Genomic DNA, 11893 nt, shown 5'->3' with positions numbered 1-11893 from the left:
ATTATATAAGTAAAAAAAAAAGAAAGTCTTAGCAGAGGATGGCTTCAATCCATCGACCTCTGGGTTATGGGCCCAGCACGCTTCCGCTGCGCCACTCTGCTCCTGGCGACACATGCGCCGTTCCCAGATGCTTTGGAAAGGACTTGTGTTTGGGCACACATCAAGTGCTCCTCTGTCATAAACGAGAACAGATGAAAACAACAAAGGGTTTTAGCATAGACCTGTGGCAGCTTTTCTTCAAGTGGGGACAGAGAATTTGCATAAGTAAAGAAGACTTAGCAGAGGATGGTTTCGATCCATCGACCTCTGGGTTATGGGCCCTGTACGCTTCCGCTGCGCCACTCTGCTGAAAACCACCCTAGACGGGACTCGAACCCACAAACATTGGCATAGGAGGCCAGTGACTTATCCATTAGGACACTGGGGCTGTAAAAAATAAGCCCTTGTATGCCCCATTTACTGCTGATTCCGTGACAACAATAGGCTTGGTATTTAATCAAGGCCAGCACACAAAGTAATCCAGATGAACAATTCATTTACCAGGCCACCGGGCCACTCTGCTTGCCATAGAAGAGCTCCAATTCACAGGTGTTTTCAATAGGACTTGCTTTTAGGCACACACAAAGTGGTCCTCAGTCACAGATGATATCTGGTGAAAATGATTATGGCTTCAGAATAGAAGTGCATTAGCTCTTCTTCAAATAGGAACAAGACACGTAAATAAGTAAAGTGGTCTTAGCAGAGGATGGTTTCGATCCATCGACCTCTGGGTTATGGGCCCAGCACGCGTCCGCTGCGCCACTCTGCTCCTGCCGACACATGCGCCGTTCCCAGATGCTTTGGAAAGGACTTGTGTTTAGGCACACATCAAGTGCTCCTCTGTCATAAACGAGAACAGATGAAAACAACAAAGGGTTTTAGCATAGACCTGTGGCAGCTTTTCTTCAAGTGGGGACAGAGAATTTGCATAAGTAAAGAAGACTTAGCAGAGGATGGTTTCGATCCATCGACCTCTGGGTTATGGGCCCAGCACGCTTCCGCTGCGCCACTCTGCTGAAAACCACCCTAGACGGGACTCGAACCCACAAACATTGGCATAGGAGGCCAGTGACTTATCCATTAGGACACTGGGGCTGTAAAAAATAAGCCCTTGTATGCCCCATTTACTGCTGATTCCGTGACAACAATAGGCTTGGTATTTAATCAAGGCCAGCACACAAAGTAATCCAGATGAACAATTCATTTACCAGGCCACCGGGCCACTCTGCTCGCCATAGAAGAGCTCCAATTCACAGGTGTTTTCAATAGGACTTGCGTTTAGGCACACACAAAGTGGACCTCAGTCACAGATGATATCTGGTGAAAATGATTATGGCTTCAGAATAGAAGTGCATTAGCTCTTCTTCAAATAGGAACAAGACACGTAAATAAGTAAAGTGGTCTTAGCAGAGGATGGTTTCGATCCATCGACCTCTGGGTTATGGGCCCAGCACGCTTCCGCTGCGCCACTCTGCTGTAAACCCACCCCAGATGGGACTCGAACCCACAATCCCTGGCTTAGGAGGCCAGTGCCTTATCCATTAGGCCACTGGGGCTGTTAAAGCCCATTTCTCGTGTGCCCCATTACTTCTGCTTCAGTGACAACAAAAGGCTTGGCATTTACACATGGCCAGCACACAAAGTGATCCACTGAGCGGCTACTTCGACAGGCCACTGGGGTATGACTCGCTTGCTCTTCTATTTCTCCATCTCATTCAGGTGGCTCAGTCAATGAGGCATTTAAACAGGTCCTACACACAAAGATTTTTCAACAAGCGACTACTACACCAGCTTTCCAGAACATTGTGCAGTATTGTTATAGTTCCAGGACCAAGAGGCTCCAGGTTTTCACAAGCGGGATGTGGAAGTTGCTCTTAATTTGGGATAAAGCATGTAAATAAGAGAAGAAGCCTTAGCAGAGGATGGTTTCGATCCATCGACCTCTGGGTTATGGGCCCAGCACTCTTCCGCTGCGCCACGCTGCTTGTTATAGAAAAGCTCCCATTCACAGGTGTTTTCAAAATGACTTGCGTTTAGGCACACATGAAGTGCACATGAAGTAACACATGAAGTGCCTCTGCCAGAAAAGTCATTAATGAGATCAGGTGAAAGCAACAAAGGGTTTTTAGCTTTGAGCAGAGGCAGCTTTTCTTCAGCAAGGAACAGAGCATTATATAAGTAAAAAAAAAAAAGAAAGTCTTAGCAGAGGATGGTTTCGATCCATCGACCTCTGGGTTATGGGCCCAGCACGCTTCCACTGCGCCACTCTGCTCCTGGCGACACATGCGCCGTTCCCAGATGCTTTGGAAAGGACCTGTGTTTAGGCACACATCAAGTGCTCCTCTGTCATAAACGAGAACAGATGAAAACAACAAAGGGTTTTAGCATAGACCTGTGGCAGCTTTTCTTCAAGTGGGGACAGAGAATTTGCATAAGTAAAGAAGACTTAGCAGAGGATGGTTTCGACCCATCGACCTCTGGGTTATGGGCCCAGCACGCTTCCGCTGCGCCACTCTGCTGAAAACCACCCTAGACGGGACTCGAACCCACAAACATTGGCATAGGAGGCCAGTGACTTATCCATTAGGACACTGGGGCTGTAAAAAATAAGCCCTTGTATGCCCCATTTACTGCTGATTCCGTGACAACAATAGGCTTGGTATTTAATCAAGGCCAGCACACAAAGTAATCCAGATGAACAATTCATTTACCAGGCCACCGGGCCACTCTGCTCACCATAGAAGAGCTCCAATTCACAGGTGTTTTCAATAGGACTTGCGTTTAGGCACACACAAAGTGGTCCTCAGTCACAGATGATATCTGGTGAAAATGATTAAGGCTTCAGAATAGAAGTGCATTAGCTCTTCTTCAAATAGGAACAAGACACGTAAATAAGTAAAGTGGTCTTAGCAGAGGATGGTTTCGATCCATCGACCTCTGGGTTATGGGCCCAGCACGCTTCCGCTGCGCCACTCTGCTGTAAACCCATCCCAGATGGGACTTGAACCCACAATCCCTGGCTTAGGAGGCCAGTGCCTTATTCATTAGGCCAGTGGGGCTGTTAAAGCCCATCTCTCGTGTGCCCCATTACTTCTGCTTCAGTGACAATAAAAGGCTTGGCATTTACACATGGCCAGCACACAAAGTGATCCACTGAGCGGCTACTTCGACAGGCCACTGGGGTATGACTCGCTTGCTCTTCTATTTCTCCATCTCATTCAGGTGGCTCAGTCAATGAGGCATTTAAACAGGTCCTACACACAAAGATTTCTCAACAAGCGACTACTACACCAGCTTTCCAGAACATTGTGCTGTATTGTTATAGTTCCAGGACCAAGAGGCTCCAGGTTTTCACAAGCGGGATGTGGAAGTTGCTCTTAATTTGGGATAAAGTATGTAAATAAGAGACGAAACCTTAGCAGAGGATGGTTTCGATCCATCGACCTCTGGGTTATGGGCCCAGCACGCTACCGCTGCGCCACTCTGCTTGTTATATAAAAGCTCCCATTCACAGGTGTTTTCAAAATGACTTGCGTTTAGGCACACATGAAGTGCACATGAAGTAACACATGAAGTGCCTCTGCCAGAAAAGTCATTAATGAGATCAGGTGAAAGCAACAAAGGGTTTTTAGCTTTGAGCAGAGGCAGCTTTTCTTCAGCAAGGAACAGAGCATTATATAAGTAAAAAAAAAAAAAAAAGTCTTAGCAGAGGATGGTTTCGATCCATCGACCTCTGGGTCATGGGCCCAGCACGCTTCCGCTGCGCCACTCTGCTCCTGGCGACACATGCGCCGTTCCCAGATGCTTTGGAAAGGACTTGTGTTTAGGCACACATCAAGTGCTCCTCTGTCATAAACGAGAACAGATGAAAACAACAAAGGGTTTTAGCATAGACCTGTGGCAGCTTTTCTTCAAGTGGGGACAGAGAATTTGCATAAGTAAAGAAGACTTAGCAGAGGATGGTTACGATCCATTGACCTCTGGGTTATGGGCCCAGCACGCTTCCGCTGCGCCACTCTGCTGAAAACCAGCCTAGACGGGACTCGAACCCACAAACATTGGCATAGGAGGCCAGTGACTTATCCATTAGGACACTGGGGCTGTAAAAAATAAGCCCTTGTATGCCCCATTTACTGCTGATTCGTGACAACAATAGGCTTGGTATTTAATCAAGGCCAGCACACAAAGTAATCCAGATGAACAATTCATTTACCAGGCCACCGGGCCACTCTGCTCACCATAGAAGAGCTCCAATTCACAGGTGTTTTCAATAGGACTTGCGTTTAGGCACACACAAAGTGGTCCTCAGTCACAGATGATATCTGGTGAAAATGATTATGGCTTCAGAATAGAAGTGCATTAGCTCTTCTTCAAATAGGAACAAGACACGTAAATAAGTAAAGTGGTCTTAGCAGAGGATGGTTTCGATCCATCGACCTCTGGGTTATGGGCCCAGCACGCTTCCGCTGCGCCACTCTGCTGTAAACCCACCCCAGATGGGACTCTAACCCACAATCCCTGGCTTAGGAGGCCAGTGCCTTATTCATTAGGCCACTGGGGCTGTTAAAGCCCATTTCTCGTGTGCCCCATTACTTCTGCTTCAGTGACAACAAAAGGCTTGGCATTTACACATGGCCAGCACACAAAGTGATCCACTGAGCGGCTACTTCGACAGGCCACTGGGGTATGACTCGCTTGCTCTTCTATTTCTCCATCTCATTCAGGTGGCTCAGTCAATGAGGCATTTAAACAGGTCCTACACACAAAGATTTTTCAACAAGCGACTACTACACCAGCTTTCCAGAATATTGTGCAGTATTGTTATAGTTCCAGGACCAAGAGGCTCCAGGTTTTCACAAGCGGGATGTGGAAGTTGCTCTTAATTTGGGATAAAGCATGTAAATAAGAGAAGAAGCCTTAGCAGAGGATGGTTTCGATCCATCGACCTCTGGGTTATGGGTCCAGCACTCTTCCGCTGCGCCACGCTGCTTGTTATAGAAAAGCTCCCATTCACAGGTGTTTTCAAAATGACTTGCGTTTAGGCACACATGAAGTGCACATGAAGTAACACATGAAGTGCCTCTGCCAGAAAAGTCATTAATGAGATCAGGTGAAAGCAACAAAGGGTTTTTAGCTTTGAGCAGAGGCAGCTTTTCTTCAGCAAGGAACAGAGCATTATATAAGTAAAAAAAAAAAAGAAAGTCTTAGCAGAGGATGGTTTCGATCCATCGACCGGTGGGTTATGGGCCCAGCACGCTTCCACTGCGCCACTCTGCTCCTGGCGACACATGCGCCGTTCCCAGATGCTTTGGAAAGGACCTGTGTTTAGGCACACATCAAGTGCTCCTCTGTCATAAACGAGAACAGATGAAAACAACAAAGGGTTTTAGCATAGACCTGTGGCAGCTTTTCTTCAAGTGGGGACAGAGAATTTGCATAAGTAAAGAAGACTTAGCAGAGGATGGTTTCGATCCATCGACCTCTGGGTTATGGGCCCAGCACGCTTCCGCTGCGCCACTCTGCTGAAAACCACCCTAGACAGGACTCGAACCCACAAAAATTGGCATAGGAGGGCAGTGACTTATCCATTAGGACACTGGGGCTGTCAAAAATAAGCCCTTGTATGCCCCATTTACTGCTGATTCCGTGGCAACAATAGGCTTGGTATTTAATCAAGGCCAGCACACAAAGTAATCCAGATGAACAATTCATTTACCAGGCCACCGGGCCACTCTGCTCGCCATAGAAGAGCTCCAATTCACAGGTGTTTTCAATAGGACTTGCGTTTAGGCACACACAAAGTGGTCCTCAGTCACAGATGATATCTGGTGAAAATGATTAAGGCTTCAGAATAGAAGTGCATTAGCTCTTCTTCAAATAGGAACAAGACACGTAAATAAGTAAAGTGGTCTTAGCAGAGGATGGTTTCGATCCATCGACCTCTGGGTTATGGGCCCAGCACGCTTCCGCTGCGCCACTCTGCTGTAAACCCACCCCAGATGGGACTCTAACCCACAATCCCTGGCTTAGGAGGACAGTGCCTTATCCATTAGGCCACTGGGGCTGTTAAAGCCCATCTCTCGTGTGCCCCATTACTTCTGCTTCAGTGACAACAAAAGGCTTTGCATTTACACATGGCCAGCACACAAAGTGATCCACTGAGCGGCTACTTTGACAGGCCACTAGGGTATGACTCGCTTGCTCTTCTAATTCTCCATCTCATTCAGGTGGCTCAGTCAATGAGGCATTTAAACAGGTCCTACACACAAAGATTTCTCAACAAGCGACTACTACACCAGCTTTCCAGAACATTGTGCAGTATTGTTATAGTTCCAGGACCAAGAGGCTCCAGGTTTTCACAAGCGGGATGTGGAAGTTGCTCTTAATTTGGGATAAAGCATGTAAATAAGAGAAGAAGCCTTAGCAGAGGATGGTTTCGATTCCATCGACCTCTGGGTTATGGGCCCAGCACGCTTCCGCTGCGCCACTCTGCTAGTTATAGAAAAGCTCCCATTCACAGGTGTTTTCAAAATGACTTGCGTTTAGGCACACATGAAGTGCACATGAAGTAACACATGAAGTGCCTCTGCCAGAAAAGTCATTAATGAGATCAGGTGAAAGCAACAAAGGGTTTTTAGCTTTGAGCAGAGGCAGCTTTTCTTCAGCAAGGAACAGAGCATTATATAAGTAAAAAAAAAAGAAAGTCTTAGCAGAGGATGGCTTCAATCCATCGACCTCTGGGTTATGGGCCCAGCACGCTTCCGCTGCGCCACTCTGCTCCTGGCGACACATGCGCCGTTCCCAGATGCTTTGGAAAGGACTTGTGTTTAGGCACACGTCAAGTGCTCCTCTGTCATAAACGAGAACAGATGAAAACAACAAAGGGTTTTAGCATAGACCTGTGGCAGCTTTTCTTCAAGTGGGGACAGAGAATGTGCATAAGTAAGGAAGACTAAGCAGAGGATGGTTTTGGTCCATCGACCTCTGGGTTACGAGCCCAGCATGCTTCCGCTGCGCCACTCTGCTGAAAACCACCCTAGACTGGACTCGAACCCACAAACACTGGCATAGGAGGCCAGTGACTTACCCATTAGGACACTGGGGCTGTAAAAAACAAGTCCTTGTGTGCCCCCTTTACTGCTGATTCCATGACAACAATAGGCTTGGTATTTAATCAAGGCCAGCACACAAAGTACTCCAGATGAACAATTCATTTGACAGGCCACCGGGCCACTCTGCTCGCCATAGAAGAGCTCCAATTCACAGGTGTTTTCAATAGGACTTGCTTTTAGGCACACACAAAGTGGTCCTCAGTCACAGATGATATCTGGTGAAAATGATTATGGCTTTAGAATAGAAGTGCATTAGCTCTTCTTCAAATAGGAACAAGACACGTAAATAAGTAAAGTGGTCTTAGCAGAGGATGGTTTCTATCCATCGACCTCTGGGTTATGGGCCCAGCACATATAATCTCTTTGCTACATCAATGGAATAAGTTTTAATCACTTTATAAGGCAGCTCTGGTCCAACTTTACTCTCCTTTTATAGTGTGGAAAAGGGAAAAGCAGTTCAAATATCAAGACTCCAGCAACAGCGGTAGTATATGCAACAACTTTATTAAAGCTTTTTTTTTAATGCTAACGGTTTGAAAACGCCTAGTAGACAAAAATATAGTGAAGTTTTAAAATTTCCAAAGCACTCTGACAGTAATAAAGTAGAAATAGAAATGTTGCAAATCTGTAAGCTTCATTTGACTGTTTCAGTGAGTGTAATTTATGAGTAGTAAAATAATTGTGGCCAATCATGTTAAAAGAGGTACAGACAAAATGTGTAAGGCTTAGATTGATTACAGTTGCTGGTTTGTGTGGCAATACTCCACTTTTCACCACAAGGCAGGGCCCCAAACTAATTTAATGTTTTGAAAATACTGTGCGCTCCAAAATGGTACGGTGTTTTGCAAATAACAAGCCGTGGATGACCTATAACATCAACGCTCTACTGAAGGAGAAGAAGAGCGCTTTAAGGTCAGGGAATAGGGAGGAGCTTAGGGCTGTACAGAAGGAGTTGAGACGGAAGATCAGGGAGGGTAAGGCCAGCTATAAGAGGAAGATGGAGGAGCAGCTGCAGCAGCAAAACATTAGGGGTGTGTGGAGGAGCTTAAAGACCATTTCGGGCTCCAAAGCACACCACTCACAGGGTGTGGGTGACTTGCAATGGGTTAACGATTTGAACCGTTATTTTAACCGTTTTGACCAGTCACCCCCTCCTCCTCCCCCGCAGCTGTTCCATACCTTGTCAACTGGAGAACACACCCCCAGCCTTTTACAGCTCTGGCCCTACACACCTCAACACCTCCTCACTGTCCCATGGAATCAGCCACCCTCAGCGCACACCTAACTTTTACATCGGTCCAGGTGAGAAAAGAGCTGAGAAGGATTAAAGCACGGAAAGCAGCTGGACCAGATGGCATCAGCTCCAGGCTGCTGAAATCCTGTGCAGATGAACTATGTGGGATTATTGGGCATGTCTTTTAATCTGAGCCTCAAGCTGAGGTTTGTGCCACAGTTATGGAAGACCTCCTGTGTAGTACCTAGGGACTGCTAGGGACTTCAGCAGCTTCAGGCCGGTGGCTCTCACGTCACATCTGATGAAAACATTGGAGAGACTGGTGCTGGCTCACCTCCGTTCAGAAGTGAGCTCAGCGATGGACCCACTGCAGTTTGCCTACTGGCTTGGGATTGGAGTGGAGGACGCTGTTATCTTTCTATTACATCGTGCTCTTAGTCACCTGGAGAAGCCTGGCAGCGCTGTGAGAATTTTATTCTTTGACTTCTCCAGCGCATTCAACACCATTCAGCCGGTGTTTTTGAGGGACAAGCTAGTGCAGACTGGTGTGGATTTGCATCTGGCTGAGTGGATCCTGGACTACCTGACAAACCGGATTCAGTTTGTGAGGGCCGGGGGCTGTGTGTCTGATCACGTGACCTGTAGTGTGGGTGTCCCTCAGGGCACGGTACTTGCACCCTTCCTCTTCACCCTCTACACTGCAGATTTCCAATATAACACTGATGGCTGTGTCCTGCTTAAGTTCTCTGATGACTCTGCGGTCGTTGGCTTGATCAGCGATGACGATGATGCAGAGTATAGAGGACTGACGCAGGACTTTGTGGACTGGTGCCGGCCAAACCACCTCCTTATTAACGTAGGGAAGACTAAGGAGATGGTGGTGGATTTTCGCAGACACTGGGCTTCTCCCTCACCGGTGAACATCCAGGGAATGGACATTGAGAGAGTGGACTCTTATAAGTATCTGGATGTTCACCTTAACCATAAACTGAATTGGACTCTCAATACAGAGGCATTGTACAGGAAGCGTTTGAGCAGGCTTTACCTCCTGAGGAGACTGAGGTCTTTTGGAGTGCAGGGGGCACTCCTGAAAACCTTCTATGATTCCATGGTGTCATCAGCCATCCTGTATGGTGTGGCCTGCTGGAGTAGCAGTATCACTGAGAGGGAAAGGAGGATGCTCGACAGGATCATCAGGAAGTCCAGCTCTGTTCTTGGTTGTCCTCTGGACTCAGTGCGGGAGGTGGGTGACAGAAGGGTCCTGGCAAAAATGTCATCCATGCTGAACCATAAGGCACACCCCATGCAGGATACATTGTCAGCTTTGGAGAGTAGTTTCAGTGACAGATTGCTCCATCCTCGGTGTGTGAAGGAAAGATTCCGCAGGTCTTTTCTTCCTGCTGCAGTCAGACTATACAATGATCATTCCTAACAGAAAACTCCTTTTTACTGTGCAATGTTTTATATTATGTTTTTTATGTTTTGTTACATAAGTTATGTGCTATTTGACTGAGCAATAACTTGTAATGTGCAATACCGATGGGCATAATTTAATCTAGTTATTCATAGGTTATTTGATGTTTTTAGTGTTTGTGAGACTATTATTTTACCTACCCCTGCATCCCTGCCTAAATGCAATTTCCCCATTGCGGGACAAATAAAGGCTTACCTTACCTTAAAATGATCCTGCTTAGGGGCCCCAGATGGTACAGGGCTGGCCGGTATCTGAGCGCACACACAAAACATAGAAACAGACTATTGATTAATTGTGGACATCACGTGTTTACTTTATTGCAGTAATGTTATCAACCAACTTTGCATGTGTGGACTATTTTTAAAAGACGAAAGCGTCTCAAGAGCCACTTATCACTATCCATTAATGCTCTGGGGTCGAAGAACGCGTCGGCACATTTGGTGGATTTTTTTCCACATAGCAAATTAATAGCTTTGAATAAATTCACTGGAGTTACTGAACTTCACTGGTGTTATCCATAAGGAAGGTGACACCAGTGACAGTAACACCAGTGACAACTTTCATGACAAATGCTTTTTATAAAAAGGCTGCTGCAAGGCATCAAATCACATTTCCCTAACAATAAAGTACCAGTGAGTTCAACTAAAAGCTTCATTTGAAATCATGAGATAAATGAGAGAAATTCTGATAACTGAAAAGAGATAATGGCTTTCCATGGGCCTTTCTTCATAGATCTTCAGGAAATTGGAAGAAGGACGTCAAGTGATGTCATCAGAGTATATATATTTTTTTTCTTTAAAATATACACTTTTGAAAAAAACATGCATTATGTAGTGTGAAGTCTGATGTTTGAGAAAATAGAAAGGGTAACTAGCTTTGTAAATTCTTTCACTGTTGAACATTTTTACTGAAATGTGTCATATTGTGTGACCGTGTGACATAGTATTAAGAATAGAGGGGTGTCGCACGAAAGGACAACAGAAATTAACACTTATAGTGGTTCCAAAAAAGTTAAATATTTGACCAATTCTGATATAAAATATTACCATGTGCAGATGTCATGGGCTTCACAGTAACATGACCATGAATTGGGTCCTTCAACTAATTAAACTTGTCAGTAGAATTGCCCGATTTAAAATCAGGATATTGTGTCACACTGGAGGACATGGTTTTCAGTGACAAAATGTATCAAGTTCCAATGCTTTTAGAAATATATGGATGAAAAAGAAAAAAAAATTACTAAAACAGACACTTATAAAATGATGCCTAAAGTAATGTTTGTATGTACTTTTAAATTTATAAAAGTAGTAATTTATTTAACCATCATAGGACACTGTGGCAAGGGGGGCGTGGTTCAGCGAGGTCTGCAGCGGGAGAGAGAGCCGCGGGACGAGCGGTTAGTGAGTGGGTTGGACGCAGATTGATAACACCTGTATCTTGTTCCAGTAATGGGCGTGGGGAGAGGTTAAAACGCCTGTGGAACCGGAAGCATGGGAGAGAGAGACGGACTGCTGACGCACCCCCTGAGACACTGAGGCTGTGTCCGAAATCGCCCCCTATACCCTTAAATAGGGCACTATTTGAAGGGACTGCCATTTGTAGTGGTGTCCGAAACCATAGTGGACGTTTTTGAGTGCACTAATTCAATCCCACAATGCACCGCAATAATGAGTGTACAGGTGTACAGCCGATGTAGTAGGCTACGAGCAATGGAGGAAGAGGCTTGATCGATGCAGCAGCGCTGCGCAGAACGATCGGCTCATAAATACCGCAAGCTTTTCGAGAGCAAACGACTCCTTATGCTTTTGAATCGCTCTCACTCTCGGCGCACTGTGAGAGTCGAGCGCTGAATGAATTACCGCTGTCCGATTCGCCCTGGATACCCTCATTCATTCCCTATTACTCCACTAGTTCACTTAAAGGAGTGAATGAAAACGAGTGCGCGAATTCTGACACTGAAGGCGGTGGATATAATGCTGTTTAGTTTGAGATTTGCTTGTTTGTTTGTTAAAATAAAATGAATGCACATTGTGG

General features: G+C 45.9%; 1 non-coding gene across 1 annotated transcript; it reads right to left on the bottom strand.

The window, feature by feature from the left end:
• Window positions 1–1522: 1522 nt before the first annotated feature.
• On the bottom strand, window positions 1523–1595 carry trnar-ccu (transfer RNA arginine (anticodon CCU)). The gene has a single exon. It is a non-coding gene; the product is annotated as a tRNA-Arg (tRNA).
• Window positions 1596–11893: the final 10298 nt, after the last annotated feature.

Source organism: Pseudorasbora parva, chromosome 5, assembly GCF_024679245.1.
Source record: "Pseudorasbora parva isolate DD20220531a chromosome 5, ASM2467924v1, whole genome shotgun sequence".
Taxonomy (NCBI): Eukaryota; Metazoa; Chordata; class Actinopteri; order Cypriniformes; family Gobionidae; genus Pseudorasbora; species Pseudorasbora parva.
Note: the sequence above shows the minus strand (reverse complement) of the source record. Positions and strands in the feature narration are given on the sequence as shown.